Here is a 27,040-nt window from a genome sequence, read left to right on the forward strand (position 1 = left end):
CTGCCCAGATATGGCAACAGTATTCCATCCTTGGACGTACTTGGCTTTTATATAGATAGAGAATAGCATCAGTAGTGATATATCTTCTGGGGCGGTAGAAGGATCCCACCATCTTTCCAGTGACCTTGGCAACAGACTTGATGTACGTGTTCCATTTCAGATCAGGAGTAAAGGTCAAACCCAGAAGCTTGTCAAAACACGGGGCCTCACCCAGACGAGAGCCATCCATCACAATTGATTCCAGATGGGGATCAGAGCGTTGATGATGTAAGGATAGGAGTTTGGTTTTGGATACATTAAAGGTAACCAGCAACATCTTCCCCCACTGAGCCACGCGCTCGAGATCAGAGGAGAGAGAATCAGAGAGAACTTTGTCATTTACAGCCTTTGATGTGTTGCCGTAGATGGTCCTGTCATCAGCATAGATGTCAACGAATGATTTAAGTATGTGTTTAGGGAGGTCATTGATGTATATCAGGAAGAGAGTTGGGCCTAGGATTGACCCCTGAGGGACTCCAGCATTTATATTGAAGGCCTCCGATTTTTGTCCATCTACCACTACTCTTATCAGCCTATCGGAGAGAAATGATTTAATGATTGAGAAAACATTTCCAGTTATACCGTAGCTGGAAATCTTGTGAAGTAAACTTTTATGCCATACCTTGTCGAAGGCCTTTGATACGTCAAGGGCAATTGCCCCAGAAAGGAAGCCTTTGTCAAATGATTCACTAATCTTGTGGGATATAACCGTCAGCACATCTGCGGTAGATCTTACAGAGCGGAAACCATATTGTGTGTCACTAATAAGGTTATTCCTGCTGAGGTGGTTGACTATTTCTCTATTTAATATGGATTCCAGCAACTTACTCATAACACACAGGAGACTTATTGGTCTGTACTGAGAGGGAGATGACTTATCACCTGAATTCTTAAATACAGGGCAAACTGATGAGGTTTTCCAGGGAGTCGGAAAGCACTTCTCCTTAAAGCAGCGCTTAAATAGTTTCGTAAGTACGGGAGCAAGTTCTGGTTGAAGCTTTTTTAACACTATAATTGGGATGCCATCAGGGCCAGTTGCTTTACTGGAATCTAGGTTCTTGATTAGCTTGGCGACCTCATGCACGGATATTTGTATGTTACCTAGCTTGTTCTGTGTTATAGGAGGAAATATGGGGAGTTGATGGCCTTCGTCGCATAGGGTAGAATCGGCTGCAAAGTTCTTTGCAAATAGCTTGGCCTTGTCTGACGCTGACGAGATGACCTCTGGTCCATTGATAATGGTTGGGATAGAACGCACACTTCTGTTCAGGATCCTATTTGTTATTTGCCAAAACTGGTGAGAACCAAGCCGCTGATCAGCTACCTTGGATTTAACAGACTGGGCATATAGCCCTCTTGCATTTTTTATTACTCTTTTACAGTGGTTACGGGCAGTCCTGAAAGAAGCTTTAGTTTTTAATTATTTATATATATATATATATATATATATATATATATATATATATATATATAGCAAGACGAATAACCGACTAGAGGTTAGAGTAAAATTAATTCACTGAGTGTAACAGTTTCGCAATAATTGTACATAAACATTGTTTTTACACAGTGATCACCACTTATCAAAGCCCGGAAGCCACCCAGAGATAAGGGTTATTGCAAGTACATTACGTTTGTGTGGAGATTTGATGAAGTGTTTACTTAAGGGGGCGGTTCATTAGAAATTTGTTAACGTTGGACTTGAAGACATTCAAGTTGTAGTCCGGTGGGAAGCAGGCAGACGGAACAGAGTTCCACAGGCGTGCAGTTCTAAGAAAGAAGCTTTGTTCATGGAATCCGTCTTTTGATTTAGGAACAGATATAGAGTGGGGGAAATTTTTCACAGTGGATTCAGCTCGACGGGAGTTTTTCGTGAAAGATTGGCGAGAGGGGACCAGAGATTGGAGTTCAGACGAGCACCTGCCATGGAAATAACGATAAAACAAGGATAGGCTCGCAACATCTCTTCTGTGGGAGAGAAGTTGCAGTGTAGAGAAAAGGGCATCCCCCACTAAGCCACGAAGTCTATTTTGTACTCTGTCAAGGCAGGATAGGCTGTTTTTAGCAGCTCCTGCCCAGATATGGCAACAGTATTCCATCCTTGGACGTACTTGGCTTTTATATAGATAGAGAATAGCATCAGTAGTGAGATATCTTCTGGAGCGGTAGAAGGATCCCACCATCTTTCCAGCGACCTTGGCAACAGACTTGATGTATGTGTTCCATTTCAGATCAGGAGTAAAGGTCAAACCCAGAAAAATACACAGATTAAAATCAGAATATAATGCTAGTAAATATTATATCGCAAATGTTTATTCTGATTAAATATTAACAAAAAAAAACATTTATATGATTTTTAAAATATTAAAAATTTTAAAGAAATTCAGTGTTTTTTTATTTGATATAAATTACTATTATCTCATTTTAAAACATAAAGTTCCTATAAAAACTTTGTAATACCGTTTTACATTGATTAAACTGTTATAAATTGACTACCCATTGAAACAAATCCTTTAAAAATGTTTCATGTATTTTACAAACTTCTAAAATCGTGGCTTGGTGTTATAATTATTGCTGCTTGGACGGAAAAAAACTCACATCTTAATGCCTTCTCCTGGCCTGTCTTACGCATTTCTAATATCCACTTATATATAAAAGACATTTTGTGTGTGTGTGTGTGTGTGTGTATGAGTTCGTTCCCTATGGACTCAGCAAATGTGTTCCAAAGTTTCACACAGATTTACTTCATATGTCTGGAAGTGTTTTTAGATAGTTTTTGTATCAGATTTCGTAGATAAGTATTGAAAAATCGATAATAGAAAAAAATCTGAATCAAGAAGAACAATCTTATTTTGACTAAGGTTAACACCCTTATACCACCTAAAAGCAAAAATTTATAAAAGCATTGTTATCACCGTAGCATCAAACAGGCTGAGCTTAGAAAATCAACAGATATAACCGAGCTTAGAAAATCAACAGCGAGTTCTTTGATAAAACTAGAACGCGTTCGAAAATGATGAGTCTGCTTAGAACACAATTAAAACATGGTACGTGATATTTGCATTTTAAACTTTACATTTATCAAATCAAAACTGTTTTCTCTACAATGAAATGTAGACTACAATGTATTGTGGACTTAATTAGTACGAAGAGACACGAAGTTTCCTGCTGATGCACCGCATTTGTCTAAAACTAGTTCAGACAATTAAGCGATTCGATTGAAAAATACGCGACTTCACCGATTTCGATGACTATAAAAAAAAATATGAGTGTAGAACATTCGTTGATACTCATACTATCCCGGGTCCCACTGCTAGGAATTATAAACACTGAAAGTTTGATGGTAAATCTTATATTAAATAAAACTTTGTAGTGATGTTAAATTGTACTAATTCATTTAATTTATTGTACGCATTCATATAACTTGTTCATTGAAGTCAGGGTGTGTTTGACCTTTGTTCAATGTGTGCATGTATTTTTGAATTAAATTCAGCATTTTAAATGTACGTGATATTCACACAATCTGGTCATATCAAAAGGTTTTAGAAACATACAAAAATATGTTTTAGAGCCCCTCCGTAGAAAGATGGTCCGATTTTGAAATTCAACAAACATTTTTTAAATATAATTATGGTTCAAATCACATTGACAAGAGTAAAAATGTCACTTGGCTTTCATGTGCTTATTTATGAAGTCTCGATACGGAAAACCTAAAAATGACCCCCTGAACTCATAAAACTCTGAAAATATATCAATGACCTTTGACTTATAACCTTTAAGTAAGAAGTCGATTCACAATATTTTTACGTGTGCATATGTAAACTTCTCATTCAAAAACTAGGAGACGAACACGTAAAAATGCGTCGTAATCAAGTTGTAAGAAAATAACTTAAGTGCGTCCGTACATAATTTCACATCTGTATGTGGCATTACTGTGGATACTTTTATTTTATGAATTATTTAATGGTATAAGATTATAATCTCTAGTTTGTATGTTTCAAAGAAAAATGACTAATGAAATGCTTTTGTATTCATACTGTTCTGTTTTGAACGTTTCTTTCTAAGAAACAAATTTTGTATTTAATAAAATATATTTTATGTTTATAAAAAAAGCCAACATTTTTTTTACGTTTTATGTTATGTTGAAATATAGATAAATATTTACGTCACATTTGGCACGCAATACATCTGTGCGAAAAACCACAAGGAGGAAAAATAGAACATTTCAAAGTAAAACCAAAAATACACCTGGCAATTCCCAATCAAATTTATCGAATAATAGCAACATGGATAAATTTATAATATCGTGTCATATCTTGCTTAACGCAACTGCTCGGCTTCATTGGAGACAACCTTTCATTTCTTGGAGGTCGTCCAAAAGAATTCCGAAATAGCTTCTCTATCAAATATGGCCAAATTCATCGACGATACAGACTGATAGGCGTCCCATTTTAAGAGCTATTCCATTATTGTCTTCATATGTTCAATAATATTTAAACAGGAATGGTTTGATAATGAATTTGTCTATCGAATATATTTTGTTTCGTTTTTTGTTGTTTTTTGTTTTTTTGTCGAAAAAACGCGACGACGGTCTCTTATGTATTTGTATGCTATTCCCTTGCATTGTTTAGCTTCAAAATCGCCACCCGTTTCACCATGTAGACCTCATATTTTTATACTTCTATTTTACACGTAACGAAAGAAAAGTTGTTAATTAATTAGCGATCAGTAACTTTCCAATATCAAATAAAGCATATTCCATTAGCTACATATATATATATGTATATATATATATATATACATGCATATAGACACATGCATATATGCATATATGTGTGTCTATTTTTGAATTAGATTAAGCATTATAAATGTACGTGACATTCATACAATCTGATCATATCAAAGCGTTTTAGAAACATACAAAAATGTGTTTTAGAGCCCCTTAATATGGCATTACATAGAAAAATAGATTCTGGAAATCAAAAAACATTTTTTAAATGTATTTATGGTTCAAATCACATTGACATTGGTGACAACCTTTTCATTTCTGTGAGGTCGTCCAAAAGAATTTCGGAATAGCTTTAAAATGTGGCCAGATTTCTGGACAATATAGACTGAGAGGCGTCCCATTTTAAGAGCTATTCCATTATTGTCTTTACATGTTCAGTAACTTTCCAATATCGAATAAAGCCTATTTTATTACTTGGATTATTCGGAATACTATTATAACATTGAAGGTTATTCTTAAAGTGAAAGGTTCAAGGTTGAAGGTGCGCAACAAGAACATAGAGCCGCCGTGGATTAAATAGAGAGTCCTGTCTAGATTCCTGAGTTCGACTGAAACATTCATTAGTTAGATAAGATACATTTGAATGAGATCAGGTGTCACATTTTTCAAAACGTTGTTACAACGAGACTCAAGGTGAGAACAGCAGTCCAGATAATCTAAATAATACGAATATGAGTCATAATCTCAAAAATTCAAAAAAGCATCAGTAGTAGTTACAAGGTTATAGCAATTTTATTTAAAATCCTTTACTTTGCATACGGATACCAAGAATTAACGTTTACTTGTACTCGTAAAGGTGTGCAGTAAAGAGAGTCAAAACAATTTAAGGAATGTTCTGTTGTCCTAGCCCTAAATATTATATGTTTTACTGTTCTAAAACTGCATTACTATTCGATTACAATAAATCCCTATCTCAGTAGACATGAACCATTGTATACAAATTAAAAGCATCAACACTAAACCGGATAAAATCTAAACCGTCGGACCATTCATGAATAATAATGATGTTTATCATAAGAGTTTGCTAAATTTCCACGTGACATTTGTTCGAATTAATGTCATTAACCCCTTTATAAATGAATTTTTAAATATAAAAAGATTTGCAAAAGTAATGTGCATGGCGCAATTTGATAGTGGTCTATTACGTTTCGCATCTTATTTATTTAACATTTGAGGTAAAATTCGATATATATATATATATATATATATATATTTTTTTTTTACCTCAAATATCTATATATATATATATATATATATATTTTTTTTTTTACCTCAAATATATATATATATATATATATATATATACTAGCATGGGTGCCCAGCGTTGCCCGGGTGTTTGGAGGTGTGTGCTGAGTAAAAGAAAAAACGGTCAATTTTTTTTTACTTTGACCCCATTATGACCCCTTAACATTTATTGTTTTGGGCTCAAATCAAGTTATTACGTTAGATCTATGTCCAACGAACCTATATCTAAAATTTCAAGTGTTTATACCCTAAATTGTCGGAGGAGTTTGGTAGAGTTCTCAAAGGTCAAATCGTTGAACTTTGACCCCTTAACAGCGAAATTTCTGTCCGAAAACTGATCATATAGATTTTTCCAAATCTCAGTACCCTGTATATCAAATTTCGAGTCTGTAGACAAATAATTGACAGGGTTATTGCGTAGGGAAATGTACACAGACAGACAGACACACAGACACGTTCACTTTTATATATATATACCTAACATATCACATTGTCGATTAACTTCAAGTTTCAAAAAGGTGTATTTCTTTACAGACTTCTTTGTGTAGGTCTAGACATAAAAAAAACATAAAATGTTATTCGTTTGAATTACAGTTTGATTTGTTTACAGTTATGGCAAGCTCTTGATATCATTCATCATTATCAGCATTATATTTGGCTTTTTTTTTTTAATTTTTACATTATAACATGTGTTAATACAATTTCTAGACATTGACTTTGTAACTAACCTATCCCTACCCAGGCATTTATTAATGTCTCTTACTCTCACGTCTATTTTTAGCAGTTTTCATATTTTCTTGGCTAATTCTTCCTGCTACATCAAATATTCATTATCAATTAATCAAAGAAATATCATTAATCCATTCAAAAATGGTCACACAATTCTTTTGCCCACACCACTTCACACTTTTCATATATAATTTTCCTGTTGGGGCCGCAGATATTAATCTATCTTTAACAATCATATTGAACAGCCATCATGTTGTTCTCATACCGTCTACCCATCTGCAACACATGTACTGAATCGTCACTGGTGAATTTTATATCATATATAATCATACTGCATTAACTCTCCCTCGCTTTACAGTGGTAATGCTCTGCTGGTTAGTTATGACAAAGTTAAGCTACATTGAGCTTGGTCAGTACTCGATAAGTGACCAGGCGCTGTATGTAGGAGGACGTCGAACACCTCTCTGCGAAAGTTCCAAAAACTTAACGTCGTCATCTCCCCTAACGGGGATATACATGCGACTGGGGATCGCTTGTGAATATCATACTATTATGGAACTTCCTTCTTTGGAAGAAGTTCCATATAGGTATGATATTCACATAGATATGATAGAGATATAACATAGGGTTAGTACCATTTCCATTTCTCTCTTTGGTTTGTAATTATATTACTTACCTGTATTTTCAAAAGGTAGTCGTTTTTATACTCACCAATAGAATCATTTTCGGGCACAATAATGTCTAGTTTTCTTTTCTCTTTGAAATCTAGATGTGGTCTACTGTTTTATCTAATACTCAACGGATTATATATTTACCTTTTATCTGATTCTATTCTATCTAAGCGTTTGTGTAATTCATCGTAATATGATTGCTTTAAGTTGTGTGTAGGTTGGATAACATCTTTCAATGCAAGATGATGTATTATTTTGCTTGGTGGGTGATTAACCATAAAAGCGGAATTTCCGGTAGTCCTAAAGAACTGTCGTTTTCAGTTATTGAAAAAATATATAAAATGAATGAATTGGACCCAGCAGAAAATCATTCTTATAGTATTCACTATTTAACATATTACCATATTTATTCTCCTTCTCCGACTGCCCACCTTTCTTCATTCACTAATTTAAACTTGGTCAAAGGAAGGCATGCTGACGTTGACAAACTGATATCGTCGCAAAGATTGTGGGCGTCACTTACGCCTAGCGATGCTGTCTCAATTTTAGCTTAATTCTGAAGCCGGCAAAGTTTACACATTCGCGAGAAAAGTATGAGTGATCATAGTTGATTGAGATGAGGGTTTTGCGGTGAGAAAAAGCAGGAGCGACGCAGTAAGCGTAAAATTGCAAACAATAATAAAAGAGACGGGAATAATAAATATTTGTGGAGTGTCAACGACTTATTTCCGAACATGTTCTAAAGAGAGATTGTACAGGTGCAAGAATAGAAACGAAACGGCATTATGAAATTTTATGCAGGTTTTTTTTTAAATCAATTCTAGAAAATATTCTCAGTCGGCATGTATTTAATGTGCTTATTTAGCGAGAGTGGGTGGATAATCCTTTAGTATATATATATATATATATATATATATATATATATATATATATATATATATATATATATATATATATATATATTAAGTAATGTGATTTATAATTTAAAAATTTTAAAAAAATTTTTACAATTTAAAAATCAAAATTTAATTAAATAAATAAAATAAAAAGCTATAGCAAACATCTAAATGACTACTTTAAATACAGTTCCTGATTTCAAAAAAAGAAAAATTAAAAGATTCATCTGCCTTACTTTTAATGCTAGGTTTATTTTTGGTGTCTTTTCAATTCAATATAAATCCTCCTAAATTTGCTGATGAGGAGACCGTGCTTACCAAAAAAACTATGTATAATTGTTCTACGTGACTTCATGTATACCACAAATAAAAAGCACGGATTTCCGAAACGATCGTACAGATAATTGACTTTGTTGTTCCTTCTTATGAAACTGATTTTTAATTTAATTAAATTTTGATTTTTAAATTAAACATTTTTTTTTTTAAATTTTTAAATTATAAATCACATTACTTAATATTGAATTAGCTCTAGGACATTTAACTATCGAGCTTATTATATATCTAAATTACAACGAGCATTTCCTGTATTTTAATTAAACTAGTAATTTCACTATTACATTAAAATACACTTAGCTCTTTAGATTATTATTCTAATCTCCTTTAAATTATATATATATATATATATATATATATATATATATATATATATATACATACATATATAAAGCTGAATGTCTGTGTGTGTGTGTGTCTGGTCACGAATAGGCTCATATATGGTTGACTATTTTAAAAAACTGATTACATATAATGATAGAAGATGTATCGAGACACAGGAATGGGTATGTTTAATCCTGCAGAACGGTGGTTCATTAAAATTGTGGGGTCTGTGTACGCGCCTGGTCAACAAAGTATAGAAATAAAAAATTTATAAATTAAAAAAAAATGTCTACAAGTGTTTTTGAAATAGATGTACATAAGAATACTTTGATAAGCATGTTTTAACTTAAATAGGGGTGGTATAATAAAATTGTGGGGTCTATGTATATGTTTATTTGTTTATTTATTTATTTATTTCCACGCATTTTTATTCGTTCATTTCTTTTTTGTTTTCCAATTATTTATGATTTTATTTATTTGTATAGTTATAAGATATATACACATGTGGTTAAATTAACTGCCAGTTAAAAGATAGACATGCTTCTTTATATAATTTAAATAAAGATGGTATGGTATAATGGTAGTTATATTTCTCACTCTACCGCATTGTCTATAGTAATTACAACGATAAATGTATATTATATCTATATATATAAACTCAATTTCGATGGCTGTCTTTGTTTTATATGAATTGTGTACTTTTTCTTTAATACTAGAGTATAAATATATTTTATATGTTTACAAGAAAAAACATAAATAGAGTTTATCAATATGTATAATGAAGTCGCTACCAGATAAGAAAAAAAATCAAAAACTTAACAAAGGGAAATAACAGCGTTGAGAGAGTAACATTACTTTAGATTAAAGCGAAAACTTAATTTAAAAAAACACCAGAAGTTTAAGCGTCTATCGTCCAAATATTAATTTTAAACAAATAAATATTTGTTTGTTTTACATAATATTGTTTTGTTTTTTTGTTTTCTTCGATGACTATGCATAACCTGCAAATTACATATCTCTGTTACAGATATTGACTATGTGAGACTCTCAGAACGCAACCTTTGTTTTGGATATGCGTCAGAAGCATAGATGTGTACCTGCGAATGGTTGGTGACTATATATAAACACACAATCTGCAGCACCAAAAGTCGCTTGTTTTAATAGTTTTACTTCTGCATTTGTGATTCTTCAACTTTTTAAGTAAAGAAAACCGGAGACTTCACTTTTGCAATGACCCCCATAGTACTTATGAATCAGTACACTGACAATTACGCATACATGAAACAATAGTGTCTGTACGTATAAAAAGTATTAGTATTCATATTTAATACGCTCTTTTAAGATTAAGTTGAACACTGTCTGGGAAATAAAATTACAAGGCAGTCAACTAGTGATCTGCAAAGTTCACGACCTCTGGTCTTTAGAATATTATGAGTGTCTTTTATTGTTATGCACGCATACAGAAGTTATAGGTGTTTAATTTCCATTATCTTTTTAAATGTTGCTGGCCTATGGTTAACGTCCTAGTAATTGTTGTCAAAGATGAATTCGTAACTACGTTCGAATCTCAGGACCCGTAGCAATTATCACTCTTCGCAGTGTCTATAGATATAAAAATAATTCATATTCATAATTGTATGTATATATATATATATATATATATATATATATATATATATATATAATTTACTTATACAAACATTGATGGCTACATATGTGCATACATGTTTCTGCAATCACCCGTTACTGGGGATATTACGTCTTCAGGCCAAGAATTGCCCTTGAAAACTGAAATTTCAAGACACAAAAAACACTATCCCTCTCCATTTACAAAACTAGAATCCTGTCATCTAACATGGGTGGGGGGCCAGGCGTGGGAGAGGACAAGTAAGGTATTTGGCCTGAAGATGTAATCTCCCCAGTAACGGGTGATTGCAGAAACATGTATGCACATATGTAACTATCAATGTTTTTATAAATAAATTTAATATGCCTGCTCTGTTTACTCATTGAGTACTTTTTGGTAAACACATGTTGTTTGATTGGATGTACTACAAGGAAACTAAACTTTATTGTCATAATATATATATATATATATATATATGTATATATATGTATATATATATATATATATATATATATATATATATATATATATATATATATATATATATATATATATATAATTAACCGAGGGAAAAATGGAAGGATTGGTAAAGGTGTGTTTTTCCAGTCTTTTTTAAGATTTTCCAAAAAAACAAGTAATCATTGAACTAATAATAATTTTTTTTACCGATTATTGAATGAAGAATGGGCCTAATAAAAGAGTAATGTTTTTCAAAGTCGGTGTGGTTACTTTTACTGCGTAACCTCTCCTTTATATTTGGTCACTCCTACTCTAAAAATAAAAAAACCAGGACAGAACATACACTGAATGGACAGAACAATTAGGATTGTAGAAGAACAAGGAAAAACAACAGCTGCGCGTTAAAATACGAGACTAAAAACCAGAATTTTAAATGTCTTTCATTTTTCGTCTTTTGAAGTGAAATATTCATTAAATATATTTTCAATAATTTTTAGTTTTCAGATCAGGATATAAAAATGATATTTTTATTATTAGTTCGAAAAATACTAATTTTAAATCTTTATAAATAAATTCAAGAGTTTCTTTTAAAAATCACAATTTCGTCAATATAATAATAAATACACAAGGCGTTGAAGAACCCTTACGAGAAAAGCAAAACAATATCTATACAACTGTGGAATTTTAAAGATTACAGTAATTGTTGCTGTAATTGGTCGGTTACCTGATGTATCTTAATGTATGTAATGAATTTATTTAATGTAAATATAAAGTTATAAATGACGTAATATTGAAGTTACTTCACCATAAATGTCGATATTGTAATTTTATTTTATTATTAAAAGAAATCTGGTAAATTCTAGTTTTGTTACATTAAAATTAAATATGCATGGAGTATTGTTGTCATATTTGGGCTGATGCATCTGCCACTAGTCTCTCGCTCCTAGACAAGGTTCAAAAGAGAGTCGCCAATCTCATAGGTCCTGAACTGTCATCTAAACCAGCCTCTGTCCCATCGACGAAATGTTGCATCCCTCTGCCTGTTCTACAAGTACTGACGAACTGCAAGCACTTGTGTCCCCTCGACGTAAATACCACTGACAAACCCGACAAGCAGCTAGATCCCACCCCTTCACAGTAGAGATCCCTAGATGTGAGAGAGCCTTTTACTCCAGTAGTTTCTTCCCACGGACAGCTAGACTTTGGAATTCCCTTCCGGGTCCCTGCTTCCCCAACTGTACTGACATGCAGAAGTTCAAGTGCAAGGTGAACCGATATCTTGCTGGCCAACTCCCTACACAGTACCCCTGATACCTATGTCTCTGATAGTAGCCCCTGCAACAAAGTGGCAAAATGCCTAGTTTGGGGTGAAAATGTAATAAAAAAAAATGTATGGAAATGTTTACATAACTATTAAAGCACGTCTAGATTTCCATATTTATAGAAACTTTAAGCTATGTGAAGGGGATTTTGCATACGCGATATGAAATGTAATTATTGAAAATTATGTTAAATTCAACTAATCATATTATAACATGTTTGCCTAATCTTATATCTTCCTGAATCTTATTTAACATAAAAAATAATTTTGAAAGTATTTTAGTTTGTTTAAATCTTTAGCAAAAAATAAAAAAATGAGTCAAGTATGTTTTTATTTAGGAAAAAATGTAAATTTTATTTAAAATTACAATAAAAGTATATTATGCTTTTAATATGATAAACTTCCGTTTTATTTTTCTGCAAAAAAAAACGACAGTTGTTCAGAAATAATAGATTGTAATAGATTTTATTTAATTACAAAAAAACAGCAATATATATATATATATATATTACCAACGTTAATCTTTAAAAGAGTTGGCTGAAAGACGTCTTGATAGGTTTTTTTTCTGCCTCACTCCTTATTTATCCCTTTATCTAATTTATGGTCCTCAAACATACAATTAGAACCTAGGAGAAATATGCTTTAGAACTGTATGTTAGTCTTCTTTTTGAAAGTTTCGTTTAAGTAGTTTATGTTTAAACTATAGAACAAAAACCCTCAGCATTCATAATAGCACTACGTTCGGTGTTATTCAAACGTGTTATAAAATTATGCAACCATAAAAATCTTATATATATATATGTATATATATATATATGTATTCCATTAAATAATTTCATTGATGTTGTATGTGAACGCCAGCCAACATGTCATCCTAAGTACTTAATTCAATTTTATTCCTTTGTTAATTGTCGATGACCTGTAAAGATGCTAGCCTATGAGTTGAAGAGGGGTATATTGACTGGGTTCGAATTTGTTAACACGCAGTAATAAAACTTCCTACATGGATGATAGCATGAGCAGAAAACACTGGTATATTTGGATATAAAAATAACTGTGAAAAATTATTTTAAATATATTATAGCTATATATGTGTAAATATTAAAGCTATATATGTAAATATTATAGTTATATATGTAAATAGTTATATATGTAAATATTATAGTTATATATGTGTAAATATTATAGCTATATATGTAAATATTATAGTTATATATGTGTAAATATTATAGCTATATATGTAAATATTATAGCTATATATGCAAATATTATAGTTATATATGTGTAAATATTATAGCTATATATGTAAATATTATAGTTATATATGTAAATATTATAGTTATATATGTGTAAATATTATAGCTACATATGTAAATATTATAGTTATATATGTAAATATTATAGTTATATATGTGTAAATATTATAGCTATATATGTAAATATTATAGTTATATATGTCAATATTATAGTTATATATGTAAATATTATAGTTATATATGTGTAAATATTATAGCTATATATGAAAATATAGTTATATATGTAAATATTATAGTTATATATGTGTAAGTAAATGTTAAGTAAAAGTGTATATATTATTCATTACTTCATCTTCATAATATATGTGTACATCAACTGATATATTTCTATATATATATATAGATAGATTATGATTCTATATATAGAGAGAGATAGATTATTTTTATATAGATAGATAGATACATACATACATACATATATATGTGTGTGTGTGTGTGTGTGTGTGTGTGTTTGGAAGAAGGCTGTGAAATGCCTCCAGTAATGATAGTTGCACCTCGCATGCGTGCAAACGTCTGCTGATATGTCACAGGTGCAGTTTCATCTTTCGTTGCTTCGTTGCTATAGTAACGTTTTTACTAAAGTCATTATTCACTGACAACGACACGAATACGCGCAACGACACACACTGCAAAAAACAAAACAAAAGAAAATGGCAATTATAAAAGTTATTTGAAAAAATTGAAATTGTTGGCCTCCTCTTCAAGTTGTAAAGAAGAATCTTAAAATGATTAAAGTCAGTCAGCGATGAAGTATAACCGCTTGGCAAATTATTAATGTGTCTTATTTGTAAAGTGATGCAAACATCACGTGCAGATGACGTCAGGGAAAAGGCGTAGATTTTCCTTCGTATTAAAACGGCGAGGAGCCGGCTAATGATCGTTTCTTTGTTATTTGAATAGTAGATTAAACGCTTGCTTGAGTTGCAAAATTAAACGCTTGTGTGCACGCTGATGCTGACATGGCTAATATATTGGTGTATGTACGCTGGATTCTACATGTTGAACTTAGATAGCATTTAAGTTGTCTATGAAAAATTATCATTACTAGATAAGGTCTATTTTTATTAAATTTATAATGCTATTAAATATGCACTTTTGTAATCGGCTTAAATATATTGAGATATGATACGGAATCTGCGTTAATGTGACCCCATTTTAGTAACACACATAAAACAAACTATTATAATTAAAAAGTTAGTGTTTTATTAGCTTTTTAGCATAAATAATAGTTATAGAACAGATATATTTGAAAAAGAGTATTCGACGTTATGTACCACAGGCAAACCTGGATCGGTATAACTTGCAAAACAATATCCGTCTGTTCAAACATATTTTCTTAAATACGCTGTACATTATGTGTATATTAGTTTTGATCATTCCATTGAGAATTGTTGTGGGCAAACCGAATTAATTCTGGTAGAATGTGATTGAATATACATATTTACATTGAGTGGCAATATTCGTACCGTGTTTTACGACAGAATAACGTTGACAGCGGTTCCCATTAGATCACCGAAATTAAGCGACGTCAAACCTAGTGACCATTTGAAATTAACAACCGTTCTGTATGCTCTCTGCTTTCAGTCGTCCTAGATTTCTAAGTGCCACTGGAATGAAGCAGTGCCAATCAGAGGCGCTGTGGTTAAGAATTGCACAACCCTTTCTTCAAAATAACCCTATCAAGCATCTTTATAGTGTGTGTCTATTGTCTGTCATGTCTAAACAGAGTCTATGACCAAGTTTTCAATCATTCTGCATTCATTCCTTATATATTTAACTTCACACTCATACATAGTAACTAGATATCAATGGAAAACTAAAAGAAAGTATTTAACATAAATATATCTTACTTTACAATTTTAATTGATATGAAATATACGCACAATACAAAATGAAAACCTATTCAAGTTTGATGTATCACATATAAATCAATCAACTTCTTGTAGTTTACAATAAATTATTCACACATTTAAATTTGTATGTTCTCGTATATTTTCTGATGTTTTCTTCTTTAGATCAGGGATATTTGTTGAATGCTTTGATTGAATATTTATATTCAAATAAAGTTACAGATTCTGCATTTGGTTTACGTAATATGGACAAACATGACTATCAAATGGTAATTGAAATAATCTTCAGCAAGCAAAGTTTTACAGCGATTATAGATTTCAAAAATATGAATGTGATAAAAAAAAGCAACTAGTGGAAATTGTCTTCAAGAAATGAAATTTCACTTGGGGTGATTATCTGGCCTTTCTGACCTCAAAATCTTCCACTCGGTACACGGCCGCCATTATGAAACAGAAAGACGTTTGAATACTTCACATTTAAATTGAAAAATAATATAACTCGCTAAATGAAATTAATTAAAACAGCAAGGCGGAGAGGTACAATAAACTATTGTGAGAATTTTTGACAATTTCAAAATATTTATTAAATCGATTTGGAATTTTGCAAATAGACTATGCTGTGTCTGCACAAATAATTAACAAGAACACGGAAAGTAAAGGTATAACAATAATATATTAGGCAGAAAAGTTATATACACATTTACATGTCTTCATATATACTTCAGTTGGAGATATTCCGGTAGGTGACGTGTTGCATGTCTTACTGGAGGCAACATAGTCGTCTTACCTATTTAGCGGTCGTTGCAGAACTCCCCCGATATTGGTGATTGATACCTTTATATATCTCACTCACCCACCTATGTTAATCAGTGGGCGTCTCCACAACAGACAAGATGGCTGGAGGAAAGAGAAAGATGCAAAACCGGAGACTATCACATCACAAGAGATATTCATATATATTTGGAAATTACAGCATTTTTTTTTCTATAAATATTCGTAAGTTCTCTAATATTGCCGTTATTATCTGTAAGTTAGATAAATATTTAATGAAATATTAAATAAATATTTATAAAACCGTTATCGTCTAGTACATATCAACATCAATTTACATTTTATTTACTGTGTTTATAAACGTGGCATTCTTGTTGATATTCTTTATAAATTATGGCTCCGTAGGCTGATAAATAAGAAGACTGAAAGGGTTGCATAATTAACAAAATAGTGTATTAATAAAAATATGTTATAGAAACATACATTATGATGAGGGGAATATAACTGACACGAAGTTTAGATATAACTGTGTTTATTTTCTCTGGGTAAGTCTTTTTATTCAATAGATATATTTAGTCATATAATTATTGTAATACGATTTGAAATATCTGTGTCAGGACATTTGCATATTATTCAAATATTCTCTAAACCTTAGACCACAATGTATTATTTTCCTTCGCGGCTTTTGGAACATGATAAAACATCAGTATTCGTTCTGTCTTCATAATAGCATTTTGAAAATTTAATCAGCATCATCACAGCATCTTGCTCCATCTCAGGATCCATCGTCTGGCAGTGTCCGGAGTATCCATTAAGCTCGCGTCGGGGCATGCATTGCCACGAGGAGACTGTGGCGATAGTCTCCACGCCAGCACCGCATAGACACCAAGTGTCCTGTACATTGCTCCACTTGTGTAGGTTGTACTGTTTTTTTAACCGGTTGAGTGGTACTCTTTGCTAGGCAGTTCAAAGTCTGGCGGGAGACTTTCTTTCAGTGACAGAAAAACTTTCTTGTCATATTTGAGAAACTCATTCGCCGAACGCAATCGGAAAGCCGCTGGTGTTTATTATCCAAGGTTTGCGACTGTAGCAACGTTCTTGAGGGATGGAAGTCGCTTTGGCACATTTGACGTAAATATAGCGTGTGGCGATTGCCGTTGCTCTGCTAGTCGCGCTCTGCCTTCTATCGCCCCTCGAGAAATCTGCAGCGGAGCAATTCCGGACAGCCTGTAAGAAGATGACAGGTTAAAAAAAAACAGCACCAAATCCAAGAGGAATTCATTGCAATTAAATCATGGTCATTCCTGTAACAGACTGAAGGCTCGAGCGTTCTTTTCACAGAGCCAGCAGAGATATTTTAGCTGTTAATACAACTGTCATTACGCGTAGAAATATTCTTATCATGGCCATGATAAACTACAAATACTTTCTAAAATATCCTCCATTGAAATGTAATTTATTGAAATATGGAATTGCATTTGTTTCTTCATATTTTTCTTTCTAAAGTTATCGATAGTAAGATTAAAAACAAGAAAAAGTGTAAGGCTTTCAAAATTAATACTAAAATATTTTGCAAGGATCCGTTGTGTAACAGATAAAGTACTTGGTTACTCCTGGAAGTTGCAGATTCAATCATTAGTGTGAGAGATATCCAGATTACAATTACGTATTACTTAAGACCTCTACCGGATCATGGCTGACGTGATAAAGACATGCTATCCCTGTAAGTAAAGTAAGAGGTTCTATTCTAAATTTTGTGAAGATTACCGAATTTAACAGAAAGGTTCCCAAGTTTTTCAGATATCCATGAAGATGGTCGAATGTTACATCGGACTAAACGTTTTGAAAATAAAATTCCAAATGATAACAGTAGTCCGACTAATCAAAATAATACGAATCACTTGTTTTTGTTTATTGCAGGAATTTCTAAACACGTGTAAACTTTGTCAACTTGTTGTTTATATCGTTTGTTATGTAAAACTTATAAACACCAAAATCAATTACACATCACGATATTCCTTTTTGTTTTCAATACTATCGACGCCCCCCCTAATTGCCTTAAGTGATAAAAAGAAAAATATATCAAAACGTTTATCAACACAATCATTGTAGGCCAGCGTTCACCAAGTAACACAAATGAATACTAAAATAAGATTGTAAATCGATGCATAGCACTATACGGAGAAAAAAGTCAGTCGACATATCTTCAAGTTAGTTTTATGTGTGGCAATGAGTTTTGCGACAGGTTACGACAGTTAGACTCAATTTGCGGACAGTTTTTATTTTACGAGAGTTGAGGACGGTTCCCAGTTACACACAGCAGGTAGTTTCTTGGAGGATGTTGAGATGAGCTGAAGCTGCAAATGATTACATTAGAGGATTAATAAAGTCACAACCACACCCACAGAATGTGTCAGAGATTATTGATTTTGCGCTATGTTTCACTTTAATTTTATAAATTGTGTAAGCACATGAGTTCTCTCCTCCACACATGGCATTGTAAAAGATGACGGGACGAAACAAAGAGAATACCACCAATACAAGGTTTCAATCAGTGTTTGTTTTCGGACGAGGTAGCGAACGTAATTGGCATATATCACTTATATTTGAAATTTCGATAATAAAAAACAGTTGCAGGATACTCCTGAATAAAGGCATCAAGCATGTATACTTATGTGAAGTAGTTTAAGCCGTTCCCTATTCATCAAAGTAATAGATAAATATATATTCACAGTTCGAACATATTACCACGTACCTGACGTAGGCAGTAACTTCAACTAGATTGCTTATAACAAATGCCAGTACATTATTTCATTTACTTTCTATTCCATGACGTTTACCATTGATCCTCTCCAGGAACTGCTTCTTATTGTTTACATAGCAACTGTCAGCAGTAACTAAAGGTCTTCGGATAGTTTAGCTTATTTCAGATATATTTAACTTCAGCTGTCTTCAACAAATAAAATTGAAAAAGTTCTTCGAGTTACTGTCAAACATAAATACCAGTTTATACGAAAGGAAAGGAAGATGATACAGAGCTTTTTACACAAGTTCGAAAAAGATGAGGGACGGAAAGAGGAGGAAGCAAAGAGAGTTCTCAGTCAACTCCATCATTTTACTACAATTAAGGGAAAGATTAAAATCAGCCAACTTTTTTGTTTATTAGACGTGTTTCGTACGATATCTATTATCCTTGTTTTATTCTTAGAAGGGGGTTTTGATAACCTGATTGGAGTATTGATAAATATACATTTAAAAACTACATGGAAATCCAGGTTTATGTACACCTGCATATATATATATATATATATATATATATATATATATATATATATATATACGTACATCCATATTAAGCTAATTTAAATACATGTAATAGACTAATATCCAGGCACACATGTGCACATTTTATGTACATATACGCATTTAATACATTCAAGTGCTAAGTTATTTTTTATGTACATGATATTCGTATATCATTTTTTTTCTTGGAAAAGTATTTATTTCGGGTGATGTTTTTGTAAAATCTATGAATTCATAAGATTTAAAAAATCCAAGAACTGACTAGCGTTAACATAGAGAAGACATATTACATGTTTATATTTTTACATTTTTTTCTGGTTTACATATATAATAGAGACATAACTATTACGAAAACGTCGTATGAATTGAATACAACTGATTTCTAAGAAAACATGGTTTACTAATAATCATGTATATAACATTGATGGCTTCATACCTCTTATTTACAAAAATAATATATATATAAATTTATATATATATATATATATATATATATATATATATATATATATATATAAGTTGTTTATTGTACAAATATTATTGGTTATATATGTGCACACATGTTTCAGTGAAGTTTGAATTCAGGGACAATACTGCCTCAGAACAAAAAAGATATATAAGCAATAATGTTGATACAATAAACAGACTATATACCAGCTCTATCTTGCATTGAGCACTCTTTAGTAATCACGCAATTTTCATCAGATTTACATCTATGAAACCAATCGATACAACCGATATATTTTTTTATTCTTTTATTCCAAGACTTTTTAGGGATAATCTAGTAGAAATTCGACTGAGGAGTCTATTGCTGCTGACTGTCTGTCTTCGGACTGACTGCTGGAAAATGTTTTGACTCTCTCTCTCTCTCTCTCTCTCTCTCTCTCTCTCTCTCTCTCTCTCTCTCTCTCTCTCTTTCTCTCTAATGATTCTTTACACTGCTATTAATCCTGAAAATGTGGTCTAGCAAGGGCCCTTGTTGTGCTCTAATCATTGAATCAACGCGTGCCACATTGACTCATGTAGAAGTTGTAGGTCAATCCGACACGCCGTACCGGCTGACACAATTCATATTTTCCCCGATGACAGCATGTCATTGGTTTTAGCCGGGGTAAACGAGTTAATTTTCCGGTTCCGTATCCCCCTTCTTTAGCAGAGACTAATCTTTAATAATATTTTTTCAAAAATATAATCCAGCCAAAATAAAAGATTGGGTTTTCACGTTTTTGTGCTAAGTAAAATCTGTAAAGTAAACAACTATTTTTATTCTATGGTCACTGCGTTCATGTTACGTAACTTATAAATACACACATCAATTGAAATGGCAAGCGAATTAACACCTCCTCTTATGTCTGGAAATATTTTTAATCAAACAATTATCATTTGTCACTTTCACATAAATATTGCATCAATTAATTATCCAATCCATAAACATGCAAACGTTCTCGCAATTACTAGTGTCAATCGGGGCCGATACGTATTATAGCAATTAGCTTGTCCTGGTGACTGAATTTCTCGGGTCTAGCCACACATAAATAAGTTTAGGCAAACGAAATTACAATAAGTCGCTACAATAAATTTACTATTTCAGCCACTTAATCGATTAATTGATTAAATAACCGGTTTCGAATAAGACCAGAGGTTGCTTGTCGCCTGACGATGTAAGACTTAAACAGGAAATTTATTGTAGTGACTTAAGGTAATTGTATTTACAAAAATTGAATAAAATAATATATGTATATTTAAAAAGATCAGAAAAACATCGGCACTGTCTGTTTCAAATCTGATATTAAACAGGCTAGTTTATATTTTACTCCATTCAGTCTCTGTTTCAGAGGTTATGGATTTTTTTCTAGTCTAATGTTACATATTTAGATAATAAATGAAATGGTCTAATATATTTTCTTAATAATCGCTGACTTTGCCTGGGTTCTCTCTTACAAATTTTACACATACATACATACACACACACACACACACACACACACATATATATATATATATATATATATATATATATATGTATATATATATATATATGAAATAAAATGGAGGTGGAAGGACCTGGATACTCAACGTTTCGCCCGATTTATGCGGGCTTCTTCAAGAGGAATGGTCATTGACGAGAGAGTCGGAGGATTGGGGCTATATATAATGATGGGGGAGAGCAGCGTGTTTTCCTTATGTAAATTAGATGTCATATATACATGTATATACATTTTATGAGAGAAGAACTAATTAGAGTAAACTAGTGTAGTGGGTTACGTCTAAAAGATAAAATTTCGTAGAGATTAAAAATTGTGTTTGGAAATATAGCGGTGATAGATTAAATAAATAAAATGACACGAGATTACGAAAGATTTTTTTTTTTTTAGAAATAATTGAATTGGGATAAAAAAATTCGTAATTTCACTTAATTTTATTTTTATTTTACTTATTTACTGTATTTTATCAGTATCTATTTTTAGACTCCATTTTATCACCTCCTATTCTTATTTTTAGATACCATCTTTTAAGTTACTGCGCTATTTTATCCCAATTCAATTATTTCTAATTTAAAAAAAAAAAAAATTCTTTCGTAATCTCGTGTCATTTTATTTATTTAATCTATCACCGCTATATTTCCAAACACAATTTTTAATCTTTACGATATTTTATCTTTTAGACGTAATCCACTACACTAGTTTACTCTAATTAGTTCTTCTCTCATAAAATGTATATACATATATATATGACATCTAATTTACATAAGGAAAACACGCTGCTCTCCCCCATCATTATATATAGCCCCAATCCTCCGACTCTCTCGTCAATGACCATCCCTCTTGAAGAAGCCCGCATAAATCGGGCGAAACGTTGAGTATCCAGGTCCTTCCACCTCCATTTATTTCATATCGTCGGATTTAATCCAGCTCAACAATCATATAGAGTTGTGCCCGATATTATTCATACCCCCCTTGAAAATTGAGTTTATTAGGTGTAACTTTTGTAAGAATTTATTGTTTACGTCCATATTGATACATATTCTTAATAAACCTCTTCTGATCATTTTCGTCATTTTAAAATCTCGGGATACTTGTAATAAAAGAAATATACAGCTATTTATAAAATCTGCAATGTTCAAAAATAATCATACCCCCTTATTTTTTCAGTATTAATCGAGTTTCTGACTGTTTGTTTTCTGTTTGATTCTTATTTTGAATGCTTTTATACAACCTTTGATTAATTTCATTTCGTTTTTTGCATTTTTCAGAAATTAAAATGATATCAACTGAAAACCAATAAAAGAATAAAAATTATTAGAATGGGGAAGAAAAAAGAGCTTAGTAATGATCTTAGGACTAAAATAAATAGAATTGTGAATTCACATAAGGATGGTTTAGGTTACAAGTCAATTTTCAAGAAATTTGAGGTCCCTACAGCAACAGTACAGAGCATCATCAAAAAATTCCAGAGCCACCACACAACAAACAACTTGATTGGTAGAGGAAGAAAAAGGAAACTGTCTGCTAGAGCCACCAGGAATATTGTAAGAAGTGTTAATGCAAATCCAACCACCACTAATAAGGACATTTTAGAAAATCTGGAGTCTTCTGGCATAAAAATATCAAGGCAAACATTGCAAAGGACTCTGCATGAAAATGGTCTGAAAGGAAGAAGACCAAGAAGGACTCCATTGCACACCGGAAAACACCTTGCAGCACGTCTAAAGTTTGCTAGGACCCATGTGAATTCTCCAGAGTCCGTTTTCTCAAGTATTTTGTGGACTGACGAAACAAAAATTGAATTGTTTGGCCATATGGATGCTTCTTACGTTTGAAGGAAGAAAGGAGAAGCTTACAACCCAAAGAACACCATACCCACGGTGAAACATGGTGGTGGTAGCCTAATGTTTTGGGGCTCCTTTTCGGCTAGTGGTCCAGGTAGTTTGGTCAAGATAGATGGAACCATGAAGAAGGAGCAATATTTGGAGATACTCAAGAAAAACATTAGACAGGATGCGGAGAAGCTCCATTTAGGACTAAACTGGGTCCTTCAACAGGATAATGATCCAAAACATACTGCCAAAATAGTCAAGAAATGGTTTGAGGATAATCAAATTAATGTTTTGAAATGGCCTAGCCAGAGTCCCGACCTGAACCCTATCGAAAACCTCTGTCACATATTGAAAACTGAGGTTAAAAAGCGGAAACCTAGAAATTTGAGGGATTTGGAGAACTACTGCATTGAAGAATGGTCAAAAATCAGTGTTGATGCTTGTAAAAACCTTGTTGATAAATATCCCAAACGGTTACAGGCAGTTATTAAGAATAAAGGGCATGCTATTGACTATTAGTAAGAGAGGTATGAATAATTTTGAACTAGTGCCATTATTGTTTTTCTTTGTATAATGTTTCAAACTTGCATAATTTATTTATTTGTTGAGTTTAAATTAAATGCTTATGCTTGATTTATTGTTTGAAATCCCTTTAATATTGTCTACCTTCTGGTTTGAGCAATATTCTTATAGAAATCTCAAAGATCCGAGGGGTATGAATAATATCGGGCACAAGTGTATATCCATATATATACAGAAAAAGAGAGAGATGTTATTTGTTTTTGTTTATACGATACGTTTTTGAATGAATTCAATTATTTACGAAAGTACATTTTTACCTAAATGCGAGTTAGGAATAATTTTCCCTTAACCAATTTGGTACCCCAACATGGGGAGCGGTATATATTGTTTTTAAAATATGATTATAAACTGGCATGTGTTTCGTCGTCTACGACTCATCAGACTGGCTATATTTAGCTCCTCTGATGAGTCGAAACAGGTGTCAGTGGAGAATTATATATATATATATATATATATATATATATATATATATATATATATATATATATATATATATATATATATAAGGAGATTGGGGGTCTTTCTAGGTGTGTTAAGGCACTTTTACTTAATGAATATCTCCTGTTATTCGTATTTCCATATAATGATTAAACAACTTTTACGGTCTGGCATTTAATACGCAAGAAATATTAGAAATCATCTGCATACAATACTTTGTTAATAAACATCTTTTGTTTCATTTTCTATTGGCCACATTGGATTTTATGCTAATCAATATTTTCCTTACAAATTTTCTTTTTTTTTTTTTTACAATTTTAAGTTTCTTTCGTATTGCACAATTATTATAATTTATTTCCTTTTTTTTCTTGTTATAAGAATATTTCTTTTCACATTTGAAAATTATATATATATATATATATATATATATATATATATATATATATATATATATATATATATATATATATATATATAGTTACGGAGATTAAACCGAAAGTCAACAAATAAAACTTCCTTGCGGAACGTACAATTTTTGTAGCGAGGGTTGCAACTATGCATCAAATATATAGATAATTTACCGACGGAAAAGTATGCGTGACAATTAATAACTTACTTTCTCTTACAGGAAGACAACAGCCGCATTATAACTTAAGAACGACAGATTTCTTGAATCACATTGGAAAACACTAACAGGAGGATTTTACCTATATTCATTTAATTATTGGTAAGTAATATTAAAAATTAATTTTAATAACCGACTATTTTATGCGATGATTATGTTTCAAGTTTATTATGTCTGAGCTTAGCGAAAAGCTTATTTTTTTTCTGGAAATTATTTCTATTATATATTGTAGTATCGAAAAAAAAGTTAGATAAAAGAAAAGAAAGTATCGAAAGTATATAAAGAGAAAAATAAAAATAATATCGACAAAAAGATAAGAGAAAAAAGATAAGTGTGATACATTTCAGGTACTTATTGCTGTTTTTCTCACGCGGGCTAAAACATGTCAGATTTTCGAATTGATAATGTAAGGTTCTTGTATAATGCTATGGACTGAAATTTAAGGGAGAATCACAAATAGCAAAGAAATATGCAGAAACTTGGATAGTGAGGGGATATTAATTATTATTTAAAGATGTTTTTTAAAAAAAAAAAATATATATATATACATATATATATATATATACATTCACTACACCGATGAAGACTGAAGGATCGGTCGAAAATTATGTACTTGTAAAAAAAGTTATTTAATTTTGTTCATAATATTATTTTGTATTCCTACCCGTCACCAATTGAAAACGAATAAAGAAAAGTTATAAGCTTTTATACTTTTCGTATTGTTTTTTTATACATTTCCATATATATATATATATATATATATACATTTCCATATATATATATATATATATATATATATATATATATAACTACTTCATTTACCCACATAAATTAATATACGAAAGTATAAATTTACGCGAAACTTTAAGTATTTACTTCAACAGTGCTCAATACGAAGGTAGATCTAGTTAGTAAGTTATAAAATATATATGGCGATAAAGCTACACTGAATATTCCGCGTTTCATCCACGCTAGGATTCATCAGACTTAATCGCCTATATATTTTATAACATACTACCTCGCTCTACCTAGTATTGAGCACTGTTGAAGTAAATTAAAAAAAAAATTTTTATTCAATTTTCACCCCAAACAAGGTACAGTGCCACTTTGAAGCAGGGGGCTACTATCAGGGACTTAATTAGCGGGGTCATTATGAAGGGAGATGAGTAGAAAGATGTTTGTTAACATTACACTTGAACTTCTGCATATCATTGCAGTTGGGAAAGCAGAATCCCGGAAGGGAGTTCCAAAACCCGCAATTCTGGGGAAGAAACTATTGGAGTAAAAGGCTTTCTTGCACCTAGGGATCTCTACTGTAAAGGGATTAGACTTAGTAGCTTGTCGGGTTTGTCGGGGGTAGTTACGTCGGGGAGGTACAAGGGTTTGCAGTTCGTCAGAGCATTCAACATTAAAGTATTTGTAGAACAGGCAGAGGGATGCAACATCTCGTCGATGGGACAGAGGCTGAAGCCTAGATGACAGTTCAGGACCTATCAGGTTGGCGACTCTCTTTTGAACCCTGTCCAGGAGCGAGAGACAAGCAGCAGATGCACCAGTCCAGATGTGACAACAGTACTCCATACATGGGCGAATGGTGACCTTATAGAGGTATAGGATACTGTCAGGCGTAAGTAGTTTTCTAGCACGGTAGAGGTAGCCAACCTTCCTTGCAGCAGCCTTGGCAATGCTCTCAATGTATCTATTCCAGTTCATATTCCCTGTAAACGTTAGGCCGAGGAGTTTAAAAGAAGCACTTTCAGGCAATGTGTTCTTGGCCATTGCTATTGGTGGTAGAGAAGGTTTCTTGTAGTTATTGACGGAAACAAGCTTAGTCTTAACAGCATTGAATGTAACCAACCATTTTTGTCCCCTTACTTAAAGGTTACCGATAAATTTTTACTTTCGGAT

At 32.1% G+C, this 27,040-nt stretch overlaps 1 protein-coding gene across 2 annotated transcripts in view; it reads left to right on the top strand.

Annotated features, from left to right (window-relative positions):
• LOC145260338 (uncharacterized) overlaps positions 1-27,040 on the top strand; it is a 1,155,262-nt gene that overhangs the window by 564,456 nt on the left and 563,766 nt on the right. For both annotated transcript variants that reach the window (XM_080118258.1, XM_080118266.1), the window contains exon 3: positions 25,136-25,234. The gene's annotated coding sequence lies outside the window, so the exon portion shown is untranslated. The remainder of the gene's footprint in view (positions 1-25,135; positions 25,235-27,040) is intronic.

The sequence above is a fragment of the Euprymna scolopes genome, chromosome 3 (assembly GCF_053919585.1).
Source record: "Euprymna scolopes isolate OS-2025 chromosome 3, ASM5391958v1, whole genome shotgun sequence".
In the NCBI taxonomy this organism is placed as follows: domain Eukaryota; kingdom Metazoa; phylum Mollusca; class Cephalopoda; order Sepiida; family Sepiolidae; genus Euprymna; species Euprymna scolopes.